The 20,288-nt window shown below is 37.7% G+C and overlaps 1 pseudogene; it reads right to left on the reverse strand.

The window, feature by feature from the left end:
* Positions 1 to 2,923: 2,923 nt before the first annotated feature.
* Positions 2,924 to 20,288, reverse strand: part of LOC149204690 (glutathione S-transferase U17-like) — a 77,315-nt pseudogene continuing 59,950 nt past the window's right edge.

The following is a 20,288-nucleotide window of genomic DNA, read 5'->3' on the forward strand; positions in this document are numbered from 1 at the left end:
CCTCCTTGGTTAGCTCCCTATTTAGCATCAATAATTTTCATTTTCAAGGTGTTTTTTGCACAAAAAAAATTGGCTTTTATTGGCTTTTACCACCATTTTTAAAGAATGTTGAAAATTTACTCCGAAAAAAAAAGTCTTGATGCAACATCAACACTTTTTGTTTTTGAGCTGCCTTTTCATGTTTTTGGGTTTTTTTTTTTGCTAGAGTTGTTGTTTTGAGGTAATAGTTCAAGTTTCATCAGTAACTTTGTTTTTATTTTTTGTGCACCCTTTTTTTTTTAATGGGATTTAGCCCACATCGAACAAGTAAAAAACTTTGTTTGTGTTTATATATATCAATACATGGTAAACATGTCAATAGGTTGTGCACAATTGTGGGCTTCTCCCTTGGTTTGTGCATTCTATGTTGGCTTTTATTTGGCTGGTGACTTTGGTTGATGGGCTTCGATGATATGTATAACATATATGGTATAGAACATAACTTGGAGATTGGGTCACGGGCTCAATATTTAAATAAAAATTACACCCTTGTTATGACACCGCAACCACGAAGATGTTGAAAAATAAAACTTTGACTAAATTTTTGCCAATAAGCCCAAGAGGCTTATGAAAACCAATTTTTTTAACAAATTTTATAAAACTTGTTATATGCCCAAGAATCTAGCTAGTAAACAAATTGACAAATTTTGAAGAATTTTGTAACATTTTAAAGGGCCCAAAAGATGTTACAACACTCCCTTTGGTCATTGATGGGTTAAGACAAATAGATTGTAGGGTCCCCTTGGGGGTGACAAATCCATGATAGAGATACAATTTTGTAGCATAATACAAAATTCAAAATTTTGAGACTGGTGTCAACACTAAGGTGTCTAGGCCAATATTCCAAACTCTTATATTAATTCCAGCACATAGTCTCTCATTCTCCCAAATTTTCACAACACATGGAAATGTACCCCCTTTTATTCTTGGCAACCCTAAGTTCCATGTTTTTGAGTTGTAACCTCTCGTACTCTTTTCTCTAACATTTTCTACAATAGTGATATATTTTATTAATTAGTTTTTATTTATGTATTACACTGTAATCTAAATGGCATTTTATCGTCATAGGCTCTGCAACCCAAATATATAACATAAAATTAAAACCAAAACATATCAGTTTAGTGGCATAAGCATCACATACACATTTACATTTACAACTTTTGGATCAACCTGGGGGTATTATAAACAAAGAGACCATGCTTGAGTTTAGAAAATAAACTGAGACTAGGTGCAATCCTATAAAGTCAAAGACTAATTGGTTGGATATGCTGTAAACTTTAACTTTTATGGACTAATTCATGGGGCATTAATGTGGACATGCAATGAAATAATGTACTGACATATATGTTTTAAGTTTTTGGTTGTGACAAGATTGTAATAGTGGACATGGTACATGTAAAATGTAGTGGAACCAACACAATACAAACATCTTAAGTCCTATATTTATAGAGACGAATTAGGTAACCTCAATAAATTTTATTAGTACTAATTTGTTTCATTGCTTAATAATCATTTAGTATGATATAAATCTGAATAATACAAAATAATTTAAAAATACAAATTATAATATAAATAATTTTATTTATTTATTTTTTATGTAAATTAATTTAAATTCTAAGAATATTATTAAGTTATTAAAACTTTTCACAAGCACTACCACCACTATCATCATGCTCATTCTTATGGTTATAGTTGATGTGATTGTCTTCATTATTATCATCATTATACTCTTCATCATCATTATTACCACCACCATCATCATCATTATTACCATCATTATACTCTTCATCATCATTATTACCACGACCATCATCATCACTATTACGATCATTATCATCTTCATCATCATTATTGCCATCATTATCCTCCTCCTCATCATCATTACCACCACCATCATCATCATATTTTAGAACCTTTTATATCTTAAAAATACAATACACACATAAATACATTTAAAATTAAATCTATAAATAATATTAAATAATTAAAAATAGCATAGTCTAAACAAGCTATGATTTTGCTAAGGAAAAGAATGGTTTTCCCAACACAATTTTAATCTAGTGGATTTTTTTGGGAAATACAGGTTATGGCTCTCAAGTTTTAGATTTAGGCACTACAAGTTTCAGATTTAGCTGCTACAGGGGTTCTTGAGAGTTTTTTATTTTTTGAAAAAAAAATCACTGGATTCTAACTAGAAATTTTCTTTCTAGGCGAAATTGTCATCTTCTTAGACAAATCCAAAAATTTATGTATTTTTTTATTTTATTTAATACTTAATCTCACTTATAAATCATAAATAAGGTGTATTCTAAGTTATAGAGGAAATGGTCTCTTTTTAGGGCATTTTCTCTAGTTAATTTTAACCAAAAATTGACAAATGTTTAAAAACTTGAGTTTAGGTTGTTTAATCCAATGCCCCATGGGTTCTTCAAGTGTTGAGTGTATTTATGCTTTAAAAAATCTTAATGTGTTAAAAATCACAATCTTTCTTGAAATTCTCGTGAAAAAACTATTTTATCTATAAATGAAACTATGCCCCATAAATAACATACATTGAATAGAGGAATGCTAGGTATAATATCGGTGAGATTCACCAAAACATTATTCACACTAATTAACATAAAACAGCTATACTTCAAAACAGCTATACTTCAAGACCAGTTGAATAAAATGACAAAGACTACAAATAGCACGCCTCTTAAATATAATCTCTGTGTCTGTCCTCAGTTTATAAGGTCGGCTAATTAACGTAAAACATCTAGTCTTCATTCAAGATTTCAGGAGCTAAATCTCACCCAATTAATAAAATCTATCAATAATACCCATCTTAAATATAATCTATCTCTCTGTCCGTCCTCATTTTATAAGGAGGGCATGGTTTGCCCTAATTAGCAGTAGATGGAGATATCATACTGGTTGTCCGAGCGGATGAATATTCCGCGTGCTTGAAGGGATCGGGCATCACTTCTTTCACACCATCGGATTTGCAGAATCGGTCCATCCATGCGTTCAACAACGGCATTTTCTTTGGATGTATTAAAATGGTTACAGTAGCCTTCTCGACGCCATTTAATAAAACGTCGACGTACCACCCAACGCGATGTCAATCAAGCCGATCTCATCTCCTCCAAAATCCGCTTTTCCTGCGAAGCAGCGGTTGGTTCGCAGAGCTTCCTCTATCAAAAGAAAGTTTGTAACACTATCTTCCACTGCTTTCTGTAGCTGCTCGCCTTGGCCAAAGAGAGCTGCTCGCAGACATGGAAAAAGCTGAGCGCACGCACAACAATTATGAGGATATTGGTGACGAAATATTAAAAACAAAATTGGAAATTTGGAAGACCATGTCACGAGATATCGGATCAGCTCAATAATAAGGTTTGCCTTGGTGATATAAAAAAGAAATATTTAATAATAATAGTTAGATTTTAAATTGTTGAATGAGAATTTTTTGAAAAGCTATTTATTTTTACACAAATTATCATATGGAATCTCTATTGATTTGAATTTAATTAGTAGAATATATTTGTTAAAAATATGAATTATTAATTATTAATTTTATTGGAAAGATACCTTGGTATCAGAAACAAAAAGGTTTTGAATTTTTTTTTAAATGAAGATTTGGTAAAATTAGAAATAAAATACATATTAAATTTATAAAAAGGAGATAAAGAAAAAACAAATATAAAATATAATGATGAAAAAATTGAAAAATAAATTATATTTATTAATTTGAATTATTTAAAAAATGGATAATACGAACTTGCTAAAAACATTGAATAATATGAAATAAAAGAAGATTTATTATGAAGTCAATATGAAATAATATGAAATTACAGCTTTATGCTTTAATAAACATTATTTTTATTAATAATTACTCTTGATCGGGTGGATTAGTTTTCTTATCAATATATTTATTACTATTAAATTATTTAATAATTTTAAGTCTAATAAAAAGTTATAAATTAAATAAAGTATTCTAACTAATTTCCAACGGTTTATCAGCGATTTTGAAACATGATGCATCTTTCTTATTTATACATGAAGATGTATGATTTTCTCACCTTAACTGTTGTGGGGAAAAATGCCTATGCAGGACGATCCTATCCACTTAAGGTGTGACAGTGCCTTAGCAACAAACAGAAACAGCTATTCTAGTATTCTTCCTTTATGAATTAAGAATGAAGAGAGATGGATGGACTAACCGGTGTCTTCCGTTTGTCCCTCGATCCGGTTTCTCTTCTCTTTGAGAGTTCCCAGCTACTTGCCTTCTCGCTCGCCCAGCTTCAACAGGTTCCTGCAAAATCACAAGAAGGGAACACTACACAAAGACATAGATTCATATTCATAACTAGTTTAGGATTAGAAATAAACTAAACATACTAATGCAATCATACATCAAAGATACATCAGTATATAGGAGAAACCAAGATAGCTTTATTGATGAATAACAAGGTTCAGGAAGAGATACAACCAAGAGAGTTCCAATCCAGCATCTACCTCCCAACGAATGAAATCCTTTCTTCACCTCCATTCAAAGCATTAAGCACCCAATGATTCCAATCTCAAACAAACAGCAATTCTTTGCAATAACAAAATTTCAGCCTCTGAATTGATCCTGGATTGACTTGTTTTTGAGCAGTTTCTGGTGGAGAACTTCTGTGAATTGCTGTGGTTTGTTAGCCTTGTTCCTCTAGGGGTAGGAACAACATGTTTAGGGACTTTGGATCCCTTGGATTATGGACATTTCATGCTTATAGCTGTAAGGCACAAAAATGTCTATAACAGTTGCCCCCTAAAGTATGAGGCCGTTTATCGGGTGAAATGCTTTATTAGGAGGATCCGAAGTTCTTTCAATGCTGGGAGGAGACCTGTAATACAATACAATACAATACATTATTTTCATACTTTTTTCACGATCTAGCTGAGGCGGGCATTCCCATGCTCAGCTTTATAAATTCATTTTCATGTACATATAACAGACAATCGTCTGATGATAGACTGATGATTCTGATAGAGCCATCATCCTTTTGGTAAGATGATTATCTGTGCTGTAAAGCTGTACATTTCTATGTCTTTATTTTCTGAATATATATTGCAGCCCGGATGGATGAAACTAGATCTGGGGTCTTCAATCTCGTCCGATCTTCACTCTAAGTACAAGTCGATCCATGTGAGAATTGCTCTGAAGTCGAACATGGAAAGACATCGCTTGATTACCAGTCAATGATGTAAACTGTTAACAAGCGCGAGAGGAATCACCGATAATGAAGATGACCCTCAAGGTACTGCAGTACAATTCACGTGGTGTGAATAGAGGACTTGGTGTCGAACACCACGCAAAATCTTTCGGTCGAAGGTCATTGATGTGTACCTGTCGCCGGTAGTGAGAAACTTGCCATTGAGGCATGCAAGCTTCAAAGTACTGAAGGGGGTGTTCCTAGATCAACTTCTTGGATAATGAGCTGATGTCGACAAGAAGTGATCCGTCAAAGGAGGGCCTTAATGAATCCCACATCAATGACACGGAACGGAGCTAATGATTTTGATGGAGGTGAAAACAATCTGATGACATATGATTCAGGGTGACAGTCATGAAAGAGTATAATGTATGGTAGTGGATGGGACACAGGTGACTTCTCTGAACGACTTCTTTTGAACATATGGCGACACTTATGTGATGGATCGGTAGCATTACCCCAAATATGGATGGTATGGCAAGACCATGGTGATGTGACCGGTGAATGAAACAACCCAACCCGATTGTGGTACGGAGGAAAAGTGTCATGTTCAAGAGCGACTTGCTACCATCAAAGTTTTCTTGAGTTTCTCCCAATTTTTCCCCAGTCATTGCTGACCAGTACCTCTTTATTTTTGTCAAGCTTGAGGAGGATAACATATGCTTGTTCTATAAGTTGCCCTTCGGGCAAGCCCATCGCTATGTTTTAACGAGCCTAGCGATAGTGAAACTCGTTCTCGTCTAAAGACAAGTTTTTCGCTATTTCATGCATTTAACGAGTCTAACGACAAGGATAACTCGGTCCTTTTCATCTTTAAAGAGTCTGAAAAGGTACATAAAGTTAACTCCAAAAGTCCTTTTTCGTCATCTAATCCCTTAAGTCTGGAAAAGTATAAAACAATATAGAAGGGATGGATTTTCGATATCTTTAACGAGCCGAATAAAACAAGCGCTCGATCTTTTTGTGCAATAATCCCTCAGGTCCAAAAAGATTAAAATCTAGAGGAGGGATAGCTCTTTCGGTCACTTTATCGAGCTGGAAGGCCAAAACTCGGAAATCTTTTCATATTTCACGAGTCAGATGAAAAGAGCTTAAAGAAGACTCGTCTTTTGAGGAACGAGTGATAAAAAGGGTAGCAGCTGATTCCAGGGAAGGATTGGAATTTCCAAATCATGGCAGTTTCACAAGGATGGCTAGTGAAATCACTCTTCGCAGCTGTTCCTCAAAATGGGTAAACAATCATATGGAGGTGAATGATCGACCAATGGAAAAGTGGAGGTGATGGACAAACACGACCAAGGCTTTAATGGCTGATGATATTACATTCACGGTGGTTATTTACTGGAATAGTTCATTTTTTAACGAGCTTAAATGCGGGTGGAAACATTTGCTCGATCTTATGTTTATTTTTTAACGAGCATGAACTATGCGCTAAAACTGCTCGGATCTTGCGTTTATTTTTTAACGAGCATGAACTGTGTGCTAAAACTGCTCGATTAATCCAGTCATATGATAAGAATGTCTCATTAAGATTCTATTTTTTATGGAGCTTCATCTTACAAAGCTTTGCTCCGCATCCTTTCTTTATAAAAGTTAGGAAACGACTAATCCAAAAAACAGATAAATAACCGTTCTTTTCTTGCACTCCAAAAGGTTTGCATGCCCCCAGGCATAAAACAGAGTTTCAAGGTTACCCCTACTTCATCTTCCGCCAAAACATTTGTTTTACCGAGAGAGGCCTACCTCTTACAGGTTATCCAAAGATTGTTCTATTTGCACCCCAAACAAAACACTTCTTCAGCGATGTCTACCGAAATAGACAAAGGTGAGCGCCAAACACATAACTTTGACAAGAGAATCTTATTCTAGAATAACCCCTCTTCCAACCACGGACGGGGTACAGACTAGTCATATTCTCCCACGGAAACCTACTCTATACCCAAAGTTTTCCTGCCGAAGCAGACCAGGACGCATGCTCCCTGGGTTCCAGTCATATCCTTCCGGATTACTCGCGCTCATCGGGAGGACGGACTATGGGTTGAGACATTTCTTGAGCGAAGAGACCATTTAGGGATGGTATATGACTATTTGCGATGCGTGATCCGGGGAATGAAAGTTGATCCATGAGCTTGACCATTCTTCCTTCGTGCGGAAAACACATTACTCTAAAGAGTGAGGAGACGATGGCTCCCATGCAATATATATAGTCTCGTCCAAGGAGTAGGTTATAATCCAAGGGTCCTTGAATGACCATCATGTTCATTTGAACGGTCTTCCCTTTCAATGTGATAGGCACATTGGGGAGGATCCCTAAAGGTCGACTGGTTCCTTTATCGAAGCCTGCTAGATTTCTCATTTCAGGCAAAAGCGCTGACAAACCAAGCGCTTTCCAAGCAATAGAGGAAAGGATACTCACAGATGCCCCCTCATCAATGATGGTGCCAGCCATTACCATTCTGTATATTTGAACGATAATTCTGAATGGTATGCTTGCTGGTAAGCGGGGTCTGCCTAGTTGATTCCAGTCAAAGGATACAACTAGGTTTCTTGATGGTGGGACCGAATATACGGCCGGGTATGACTCTGACGAAGTTCGTTCCTGCGATAAAGGAATGGGCAAATTGCTCCCTTGTTCGTCGGAGTCTGTGTTGATGAAGAGAATTTGGATGGTGTCGTCTTTATTCTCTTCTGTGATGGTATCATTCGAAGATAGAACCTCTAAAGGCAAGACTAGGTCAACTGCCGCTTCGACCTTTTGACTTTCGTCAGGCATGGATTCGGACGGTTCATCCTCAATGATAGGTGCTTTGGCTGACCACCTGAGTGGGCCAGCCGGGTTCTCATCTGGTGAAGGACTTGGCAGGAGTTTTTGATATCCAGGAGGAAGTAGCGCTGGTAAAACCGGGCGATCTTCCAAAACTCTTTTAGCCTCATCTAAGAAGGGACAACAGTGGATGGCATGGTCGCCTTCACATAGTTTGCAGGGAAATCTAGCTTTCCCTCTCTGTCCTGTGGCTTCACTTTCACTAGTTGACGGTGTGCTGTCGACATGGCTATCAGAGGTTGACGCCACCGAATTGTGCAGGCGGGGAGACCAGTCCCTTAGTATTCGAGGGATGCAAGGACAATCTCTATGAAAGTGGTCTCCCTTGCATATGACACATGGCGATTTAGGCCTGGTCAGTGCGGTGTGTGGATTTTCGTTATATGCCATTCGTTTGCCCCCAGTCGCTTTTGGCTCCTTCTTCTTTTTCTCTTTCTTCTTCTTTTCCTTCTTCTCCTTAGGAGCTTGGCTTTTAGCTTTGCCAGCTCCATCACGCGAAGAGGAAGGAGGAGAGGAAGAGTTAGAGGAAGTGGAAGGCTGGTGGGCAACTCTAGACCGATCTAACTGCTGATTCGATTGTTCAGGAGTAGTGGTGTTTTGAACAACATTATTTGAGAAGAGCCAGACAGGCAAGCCGATTGTCAGTCCTGGAAGCGACAATGTGGCCATATGGGGCGCTCCAACGTCTCCCCAAGAGGAGAAGGGACTAGGACTTCCACCAAGGGGAATTCCTTGGTTGGAGGGCTCCATTTTCCCAACTGAAAGATCAACGCGGGAATAAGGGTGATTTATTATTCCGTTAAAATAAATTTTAATGATGCTTTAGACACAACTTGTTTTTTCAATTTTAAAGAGTTGAGAAAAAACAAAAGATGACTCTAGTCGCCTTCGATGTTTTAACGAGCCCGAAGTGACAAATGCTCGGATGGACTTTTTCTGTTATAGAGTCTGAAAAAGGCCAAAAGGAACTACTCTGGAGATCTAGGTAGAGGGTGTGCCAAATCAATCACAAAACTGCAGAATACGTTTTACGGTACGGCAGTCAATCTTCCCGAATGCTGTGTTCAGTGCATTGCGATCAGTAGGGCGGTCGACACGGCTTCCTAAGGATAAAGGTTTTAAGCCTATAGGGGTCTCCCAATATATACGCGACGGTACGTGGGAGCACAATCTGTACTGGCACTTTTGGTCCCTCAGGAGGAATCACCCAACCATCAGCGAGGCCAACAGATACCAGGTTTTACGACGCTGGAACACGTCTCTAGCCTAGACCTCTATGTTGTGCGTTATGTTACAAAGCGTTATTAAGTTCATTCAGTTTATTTTATGTTGATCTTTCTTAGAAGTTTGCCTTTTGAGGTTCACCACGAGATGTAGATACAACTCCTAAATGCAATCTAAAAGATGATAAGCAAATTTTATCTCTTTTTCAACAATGAAAATCCTAGCTACAAAGGGAAAAGAAAGATACCATCTTTTCTCAAAGAGCAATCAACACACTCTAAATGCACTTTTCCTAAATCAAGCATGCAAACTATCAAGATGCAAATGCACAATGCAGGTGTTTGTTTTCCGCTCTCTTAATATTGATGCCTAAAAAGAAAGATTTTTGTACAACTTTGAATTTGCTTTTAAATGACAAATACAAACAAGTTTACTTTTTCGAAATCAGAAAGGGTAGAAGAGAATACAACACTTTACGACTTTCGAAATGAACACTTGTTTCGACACTTAAAAGAGACAAACTCAAACCAAAAACAAAAGTAAACGTATAATTAACTGCAAACAGCCAATGAACTCTCTCCTAAGATCACAATCAACAGATCTGAATCAAGGGCTACAGGATGACTATTTCACTCTTGCAAAGGAAAACTGTAAATGACGCCACAAGCACATAAAAACACTCACAGTCTTTTTGTACAAAAGGAGGCGGAATTTAAGCAGAGAAAAGGAGTTATCAGACAGGTACCTATGCTAGTTACAAGCTGTAGAAATCAGAGATCAAAACAAGGCAAAACAGAGCAGAGAACCCCAGCTGCACAAGGGCTAAGCTGGATCAGCGCACCTGTATAATAGAGAAACTGAATTGCAACGCAGGTAGCCTTCACGGGAATTGCGTTGAAATGCAGAGTCTCTTCACAGAGCCTGCGCTGGAGCAGAAACGAGAGTTCTTCTCTGGGTTCTGGGTCACGGTTTGCTGATTAATCTACGGTTTCATGCCAAATAAAAGCAACAAGCAAGGTACAATCAAAGGGATGATTTGAAGGAGGGCTAAGATCTATCACAAAGGATCATCAAATCATTTGTGAGTCCATTGTTCAGATCATAGACAAATCCAGTGATTGGATCAAAGCAGCAGCTGTCTACTTTGCATCTGAAAATAGTAGATGCAGTTTGATTGCTGCTCTTGAGTCTATGAAACAAACAATGATAGAGACACAAATAAAATGACTAAACAGATCTCCCCAGTGGAGTCGCCAATTTGTTGTGGAGAAAAATGCCTATGCAGGACGATCCTATCCACCTAAGGTGTGACAGTGCCTTAGCAACAAACAGAAACAGCTATTCTAGTATTCTTCCTTTATGAATTAAGAATGAAGAGAGATGGATGGACTAACAGGTGTCTTCCGTTTGTCCATCGATCTGGTTTCTCTTCTCTTTGAGAGTTCCCAGCTACTTGCCTTCTCGCTCGCCCAGCTTCAACAGGTTCCTGCAAAATCACAAGAAGGGAACACTACACAAAGACATAGATTCAAATTCATAACTAGTTCAGGATTAGAAATAAACTAAACATACTAATGCAATCATACATCAAAGATACATCAGTATATAGGAGAAACCAAGATAGCTTTATTGATGAATAACAAGGTTCAGGAGGAGATACAACCAAGAGAGTTCCAATCCAGCATCTACCTCCCAGCGAATGAAATCCTTTCTTCACCTCCCTTCAAAGCATTAAGCACCCAATGATTCCAATCTCAAACCAACAACAATTCTTTGCAATAACAAAATTCCAGCCTCTGAATTGATCCTGAATTGACTTGTTTTTGAGCAGTTTCTGGTGGAGAACTTCTGTGAATTGCTATGGTTTGTTAGCCTTGTTCCTCTAGGGGTAGGAACAACATGTTTAGGGACTTTGGATCCCTTGGATTATGGACATTTCATGCTTATAGCTGTAAGGCATAAAAATGTCTATAACATTAACATTTATCTACCAAAGAAGATGTTGGAAAAAGTGAAGAAGTGATTTTCAAAAATATAAATAAAATTATATTTTCAATTTAAAATAAAACAAGCCTAATATAGTAACCAGTCCTACCCCCTTAGTTTAAATATAGCTAAATTACATTAAAAATATTGAATTCAAATGACTATTAAGGTTTACAATTCCATCAATTTGAGTTTTAGTGATCGTAAAGTCCTATTAAAGAGCAAGGCCTTGATTTCAATGCCTATACAAACACAGCTTTAAAAAACTATAATATGTTATACTTGTATTTACTTTTGAACTACATTAGTTGTCCAAATCAAAATTGTGTGTGCAAGTAAAAAATTATATATCTTATTTCTTAAAATTTGAAATAAAATATTCAATAATTTTTTTAAATATAATTATTAGATTATAAAAATACGTATATTTTATTTTTAAAATTTGAATTTATATTTAAAAAAATAATAATCACACTAATTTATTATTTAGTTTATAAAAATTACTATATTTTAATTTATTAAAATTTGAATTTAAATTTAACCCCAATAAAATTATATATATATATAATATTAAAATTATAATTAAAATATTTAATTATAATTATTAGTTAATAAAAAATATTGATATGATCATAATGAGGACATCGTATTAATAAAAGGTAATGATTACAATATCAATGTTTACCATGTATTGTGCAATAAGATGTTCTAACTTTAAGCCAATAATAACAGAGATAAATACTAATAATTATTTGTAGAAAATAGAAAATTTATTTATATAGTTAAACTTTGTTAAATCAAACTAAATTTAGTATATTTGAGCTAACTAATTAAAGGTCAATGCAATACCATACAGAAGGATAATAAGTAAATTTTTATTTAAGGTTAAAAATATACTAATAATGTCACCTGAATTAAAATTTTCAAAAGAGAACCCAAAAAATTTGGACGGAAAAGAATAGTCCACTCCAACACATGACTAAGGGGACACTAACTATAGGCATAATTCCAAAAGATGCTATAATGTCAACAAAGAGTGAATACATATTATATCTTGGGAAGGAAAATTTAATGCAATATATGAAAACATAGAATATAAATGTTTAGAAAGTCAAAATAAGGAAGAAAACAAATGATTAGAATTAAATTTTCAATTTAAAATAAAACAAGTGTTACATAGTAGCTCATTAGTTTAAATATAATTAAATTAGAGTTAAATATAATAAATTATGGATTTGAGACTTTTGCAATCTGCATTTTGTGTGATTATGTCTTTCGGATCCATCGCATTTTGTTGTTTTATGTATCGACGTTTCGAACCATCCTCTGTGGTTCATCATCAAGATTAGATATGTGAAGAAGTCAAAGAAATCATTTTCTGACTTCTTCACATATCTAATCCTGATGATGAACCACAGAGGATGGTTTGAAACGTCGATACATAAAACAACAAAATGCGATGGATCTGGAAGACATAATCACATATAATAAATGAGCTAAGTTTGTTTAAGGTTAAAGACCAATTTCTCCAATATTTACTTTTTAATACATTTATATTAATTTCAAATAAATATATATTTGGTAAAATAGTTTGATTAAATAAACATTTTTCTCTATAGGGAGATTAGATTATTATTTTAATTGTTTTATAAATTTCACAAATTCTTTGCATTCCATGAAATGTATTGTTGTATACTACAATAAGAAACACATTTTTTCCCACACTCCATCAACAATACTCTTGTAAAAAATGAAAATGAAATTGTAAATCAACTACCAATTATGAGATGAAACTGTTGTTCTAACTTTCAAATATAAAACCTCATTATAATGGGCAACACAAAATATTTAATTACACTAAAAAATTGTATCATCATATAATAAAAGTAGGTATACTATGTTAAAGCTAAAACAATTGCTTAATTCAAAATAATATATAATAATAAATCCTGAGAAAGTATATGGTTCCTCTAGATTTCACACCTATACTTTCCTCACATGCCATGTTGATAAGAGATGATGAGAGGGGTGTCTGAGTTCTTCAAGCTTCCCGTTGATAGTCCTCTCATTATTACCCATGAAAATAATGGCAAGAGTTATCCAGCATGTTACGCGACAGTTATTGCATAGGGGTTGTATATGTCCACCGTTGGATAATCTACTTGCTTAAATCCAACTATGGGCATATAAAACCCCGGCGCATTAACTATCACGCGACATGCTAAATAAGTCTTGCGTGAAAATAATGGCTTTGCTCATCGTACTAAACATAGTTGCAAACCAATAATCCGATCGAAATCGAAATAAGACTCAACCCATCTAAATGAATCAAAGCCTAGATAAATAGAATTTTTAAATTTTGAATAGATAAATAGAATTTTTAAATTTTGAAAAATATTTTTATTTTTTTCTAAAGTCGACTTCACAAATTCTTTGTCTAATTTTTGGTTAATAGTAAAATAATTTATTGGTCAATGCATAACAAATAGCTTGCATAACAAATAACTTATACCCTCGTGCGATAGGGATAATAAGTATAATTTGATTTTATTTAATGTTAGAAGTATACTAATAATGTCACCCGCATTAAAAATTTCAAAAGAGAACCAAGAATTTTGAAAGGAAGAGAAGAGTCCACTCCAAGACATGACTAAGAGGCCACTACATATGCATAATTCCTATGTTATAATGTCAACAAAAAATGAATACATATGATATCTAGGGAAGGAAGATTTAATGTAACATACGAAACCAGAGGATATGAATGTTTACAAAGTCAAAATGAGAGAAGAATGTGTTTTGCAAACACGTGAGCGAAAACACAAACCACAAGCCGAGGCACCATAAGTCGCGAAGCCAGAACAATGAAGCCAGGAGACATTAGAAGTTTCCTATGATATACCTTGAACCACCACCCATCCAAATGAAGATTTGAATGTTTTCCAAGGCATAATAAAGGTAAAACCACGTGTTGGCTATTGTTGCCTGCTTTACACCAATTTTTCTAATACGACTGATGGATTATGGAATGGGACTATGAACCCTTTAAATGTTTCCATCATAGGACTATGGAACATTGCATATATATCGACGGTTAAGCTCCTGCCAAAGCCAAAAATGAAGGCACAAATGAGTAGACCTATTAAAGTAGTATGAAGGCACAAATGAGTGGACCTATTATACATGACAATCAATTCAGTAGATGGACTATTAAATGTAAAGCAAGCCAGCCAACCAAGGAGTGCATATCATTGGTGAAAATGACCGACATAGCTACCTGATAATAACATATTTATACATGGAGAAAGATTAACATTATTGCTTCCTACAAACAAAGACATATCTAAGGGACAACTCCATCAAGACATATCTAAGGGACAACTCCATCGCCGACTCACATTGTGCTTTGCCATATCTAAGGGACGACTCCATCAAGACATATCTAAGGGACAACTCCATCGTCGACTGACATTGTGCTTTGCCATCCGCGTGAGGTCATCTGAATCATAATTCACAACCATCATTAGTCTGCAAGGTGAATAGTATAACCACCCTAGGTCTGTAAATCACTCACATAAGGATTTAACAAGTTGTATGTTTTCTCAAGCGAAAACTTTTGGCAGGTCAGGTGGCATGTGATTCCAAATTGTTCCATCATGGTAATGACATATAGCTGGAACCATCACCTGTCATGGGGAATTATTTAAAGTAATTAAAAATATAAATTAAATATTAATACATTAGTATCAAATAAAATCAATAACATGATTAGAAGTACATGCAGGTTGTTGAGTGAGATTTGTTGAGATTGTGAATAGAACTCTAAGCACAAATAACCAATGTATATATATCTTAATTCTTGATTTATCAATTTTAAAGGTGCTAAACACATTTTTAGTAAAATTTGATGAAAAGTTTGCACCAATTTTATTTTGTGGATGTTTCATAGATCTGGAATTAAGATGAATCTAAGATGATTTAATTTATATAAATAAAATGTAAAAATTAAAACGATATAATGTTCATATTTAAATATATGGTTCAAATATGATATCATGTATTCTAAAGGAAATTTTATTCCTACCTTAAAAATTTGTTGCACAGGTTTAATAAGGTGTAATTGAAATTTGAAAAGAATACAACACAATTCAAATGTCGTAGTTTTATATGGATTATGTGTTAGCTATAATTTTGTATTTTCTAATATTTACATCGAAGGTGTTCCCTCTACTAGGTTGGGCTGGAAAAAAATTGTTCGTGTTAGCCAATCCCAACGTCCCATTTTTTTCCTTCTTCGTCGAGTGAAAATCTAATAGGTGGAAAGGGTTCTGAAGCATTTTTTCTTTTTCGCCAGCCCCTTCACCTAGTATATTGTTCAAGTCTCATTTAATTTTTTGGAGGCAGCGACAATGATGAATAGGAGTTCCAATAATGGTTGGTCATGAAACAAAGATGTGCTTGTATTAGCGATCCTACTTTCTTGAAACAAACTACCTATTGCTACATAAAGGAAAGAATGAACATCCTCTTTGCACGTGAGTTGTTCCTACTAGTCAAATATCGAACCCACAAAAGGAGAGAAAGAAGAGTTTCTTCTAAAATACTATTCCAATTCAAAACATAGGTCGCATATACAAAGAGTCCTACCCAAACAAAGCCAGTACAAGATGATGATTCATTCTAAAATCTGATTTCAGGTAGAAGTCAAGTTATCTAATTGGCACACCCTAACCCATCAAAGGGATTCAATGATCCAAAATGAATCCAAAAAAAAAACCCTCTAAGTCTTCAAAAATAAAAAACTATCGCAAAAGGATGAACTTATAAAAATAGCGAATTACACTATCGGGCCTGAAAAACATGAAGAAACAGTGAAAAGCAGAGTTTATCGGAGGCTTGAACAACGATGCACAGGAGCCGTCGGATCTGGCCGATCATGGCAAGCAGAGGCTATCGGCGGAAATCATGTGAAAGTTGTGATAGCGATCAGCGCAGGTCAGCGAGGACTGTCGATCAAGCGTTGATCCAGATTTAAACAGGAACGCAACAAATTACAGAGATAACCATATACACAAAGATGCAGCGGAAATAATACTTCATTTCATTAATGGAAAATACTGAAATATGCTTACAATCAGAAATGGAAATAAACCAGCTAGGGCGATGGTAGCTTATCTCTGAGAAGAGATGTGATGGCTACATGCCTCTGAACTGTGTTACAATGAGGCTCGAAGGCCTATTTATTGTTGAGAAACAATGAAAAACCCTTAACATTCCAAAACCTAACGCTAGGAGATGAAACGCCAAATTGTGGGCCCCGTTTGGGGTAAATTGGTACATCAACTTCCCGGGGTCGTAACTTTGGCATATGATCTCCGTTTGACGCGTACAATAGCTCATTAGAAAGATCTATCCGAGCACTAATGGACCCATGTTACCCCCGGATTCCCCAAAAAACGTCGTTTAGGGCCTCAAAACGGCTCCAGAAGTTCAGGACCCGAAAAACTGCTAAAAATAGTAAGTTGTGCTACAATTAAGGAAACTGAAAATGCTGAGAAAGACAATGGTGGGGGTCTAGGTGGACTTGGCAGGTGGCCACCAATATCCACCTGGATCATTCCTCCCCCCTTAGGAAGCAATGGTCTCCATTGCGTTGAGCTCCTCCATGAGATGAGGAAACTTCTGCTGAACTTGTTCCCTGGTGAGCCACTTGCCCTGCTGAAGGAGTTGGCCTGCTTTGACAACTCGATACAGTTGGATATTCTGTTGACGAGTCTTCTTGATCTGTGTGTCCATGATCTGATCAGTTGCAGCTTGTTCCATGCAATCTGGATTTAATTCTGTGGGTTTGAGCTGTTCTGCAATGTCGGATGTGTCTAGCAATGGTGGAAAGTATGGTCGAAGGCGGTCCACATTGAACACTGGGTGTAGGCCAAGGAATGGGGGAATGCTGAGCTCAAATGCATTGTCTCCCACAGCCTTAGTAATGGTGTAAGGACCATATCGGAGTGGTCTCAATTTCCGATAGGCTCCAGTAAGGCGTTCCTTTTGCAAATGCAACCAGACTTTGTCGCCCACCTAAAACTTGTGTGGCACCTGATGTTGATCATGTCGCTGCTTGTACTTGGCATTTGATTTCTCAAGAATGTCATGGACCTGCTGGCGAATATGTTGGATGCGCTCAATGAAGCTGGTGGCCTTATCTGTTTCAGACTGGACATGAGCTGAATTCATGTGAGTAGCTGCAAGTGGCATGTCCACATCAATGGGGCATAGTGGCTGGAATCCCAAACCCACCTGAAAAGGGCTATGGCCAGTGGAGCTGTGAAGAGCTCGGTTGTAGCTGTGCTGAACATAGGGGAGGCTCTCGTCCCATGTGCGTGGATGCTTTGAGTTATACATGCGCAGAATGTGCACAATCATCCTATTGACAACCTCTGTCTGGCCATCAGTTTGAGGATGGAAGGCTGTGGACTTGTGAGTTTGGTGTCCAGCATTGACCAGAGACTGGACCAAAATGTGCTGAGAAACCGACTGTCCCGATCTTAGATGATAGACTGTGGGATCCCAAAGTGCACCCACACTCGTTCAAAGAAGAGTTTAGCAGTGGCTTCTGCTGTGATATTCTTCTTGCAGGCCACAATAATGGCCATCTTCGAGAACCTGTCGACGACCACAAAAACACAGTCATTTCCATGCTTAGTGGAAGGAAGGCCTGACATGTAATCCATGGAGATGGATTCCCAAGGTCGACTAGGGGTAGGCAACGGGGTATAGAGGCCATGCTTCTTAATGGTCGGTTTGGCAATGGCACAGGCAGTACATGATCGGATGTACTTCCCAACATCCTGTCGAAGATTCGGCCAATAGAAATAATTTTGCAGTACTGCCACCGTTTTCTCGACCCCGAAATGCCCAGCAACCCGACTGTAGTGTGCTTCCCAAATCATCTTGGCACGCTCGCTTGAAGGAACACAAAGGTGACCGAGGTGGCATAATAGGGCATCCTGGAGGTGAAAATCTGCAACATGCCGACCCTCCAAGAGTGTCTGGTAGGTGTGGCCGAATTCTGGGTCGCTTTTGTAGAGAAGTGGCCAATCAGAAGTCTCGTGCCCACAAGAGTTGAGCACGGTGGATAGCGCCATGATCGGTGGTCGACTGAGGCAATCTGCAACATTATTGGTGCTGCCCTTTTTATACTTGATATTCAAGTGAAACTGTTGCAGGTATGTAGACCACTTCTGATGGCGATCATTCTGCAATTTCCCTTGGGTTTGTATGAACTGCAGGGGTCGGTGGTCTGTGTGGATGACCGTTTCCTTCCCCAAAATGTAATACTTCCATTGTCGGCAAGCCTGTACAATGGAATACATCTCTTTATCATAAGTGGGGTACTTCCGGACTGTGTCTGAAAGTGTTTCACTGTGATATGCCACTGGATGTCCATGTTGAGGGACTGCCCCAATAGCATAGTCAGAGGCATCTGTCTCGACCTCAAATGGTTGTTGTAAATTTGGTAACGCGAGCACTGGTGCCGTGTAGAGGCAATCCTTCAACTCCCTGAATGCCTTCTGTTGAGATTCAGACCAAAAGAATTTTGCTTTCGCCCCTCCCTTGGTGACTTGACTCAAGGGCCAAGAAATATGAGAAAACCCCAACACAAACCTGCGGTAGAAGTTGGCAAGACCTAGAAAGCTGCGGAGCTCTATTAGAGTGGTTGGAGAGGGCCAATCCCGAATGACTTGGACCTTGGCTGGATCGACATGCACCCCCTGTTCATCAATGATGTATCCCAGATACTGAACCTGGGTCATGCCAAAAGTGCATTTCTCCAAATTGGCACATAACTTGTGTTGCCGCAGTGTTTGGAGAACCTGTCGGATGTGGTGGAGGTGCTCTTTCCAACTCTGGCTGAAGATCAGAATGTCATCCAAGTATACTACTACAAAGGAGTTGGTGAATGGCCGCAAGATGTCATCCATTAGCCTCATAAAGGTTGCAGGAGCATTCGTCAATCCGAAAGGCAGACCAACCATTCGAAGATGCCCTCCTTGGATTTGAAGGCAGTCTTCCACACATCGGAGGGTTCGATTGGTACCTGGTGATATCTTGACTTCAGATTGATCTTGCTGAAATATTTCGCCCCCTTTAGTTGGTCTAGGAGGCCATCAATCTGCGGGATCGGGTACCTATTACGGACAGTGATCTTGTTCAGCGCCCGATAGTCAATACAGAGTCTCCACGTCCCATCCTTCTTCTGTACCAACACGATCGGGCTCCCACAGGGCGATGAACTCGGACGGATGTGACCTTTCTGCAAGAGCTCCTGAATCTGCCTCTTGATTTCATTGTTCTCCAGAACGGAGCGCTGATAAATTGGTCCATTGGGCAGCGGCGCACCTGGGGTTAGATCGATGGAGTGCTTGACTTGACAGTGCAGAGGAACCCCTGCCGGGGAGGTGAAGATGTCCTCGTACTCCTCCGCAATCTTGTCCATCTGTAGTTGTCGTGCAGAGGGACCCCGTTTGGAGGCCGCGGCCACTATCTTCTTCTTTCCTTGAGAGCGTATCATCAGGAAAACAAATTTCCTGGTTTTGGAAATGATCTTACTGCATTGTTTTGCAGTAATCAAAGAGATGGCGGCAGGTGGTGCTACCTCTGGTATCCTGAACAACTTATTTCCCAATGTAATAATAACAGCACGGGGCCTTGATTCATACATAGCATGTCTCTTCCACAAGTATGGTTGTCCTAGTAATACAACACAAACTTCAAGGGGAGCAATGTCACACAATACCTCATCCGTGAAGGGCTTGATGTTGTATGGAAGGCGACACTGCTGGCTCACGCGAAGATATCGTCCTTGGTGAAGCCACCTAATGGTGTATGGTTGTGGATGTGCTGTGGTCGGTAAGCCCAACCGCTTCACAACCTCTGCCGAAATGAGGTTCTTTTGACTCCCGCTATCAATAATGAAC

Source organism: Pinus tabuliformis, chromosome 1_2 (assembly GCF_031772625.1).
Source record: "Pinus tabuliformis cultivar Carrire ecotype Pingquan chromosome 1_2, CPIR1, whole genome shotgun sequence".
Taxonomy (NCBI): Eukaryota; Viridiplantae; Streptophyta; class Pinopsida; order Pinales; family Pinaceae; genus Pinus; species Pinus tabuliformis.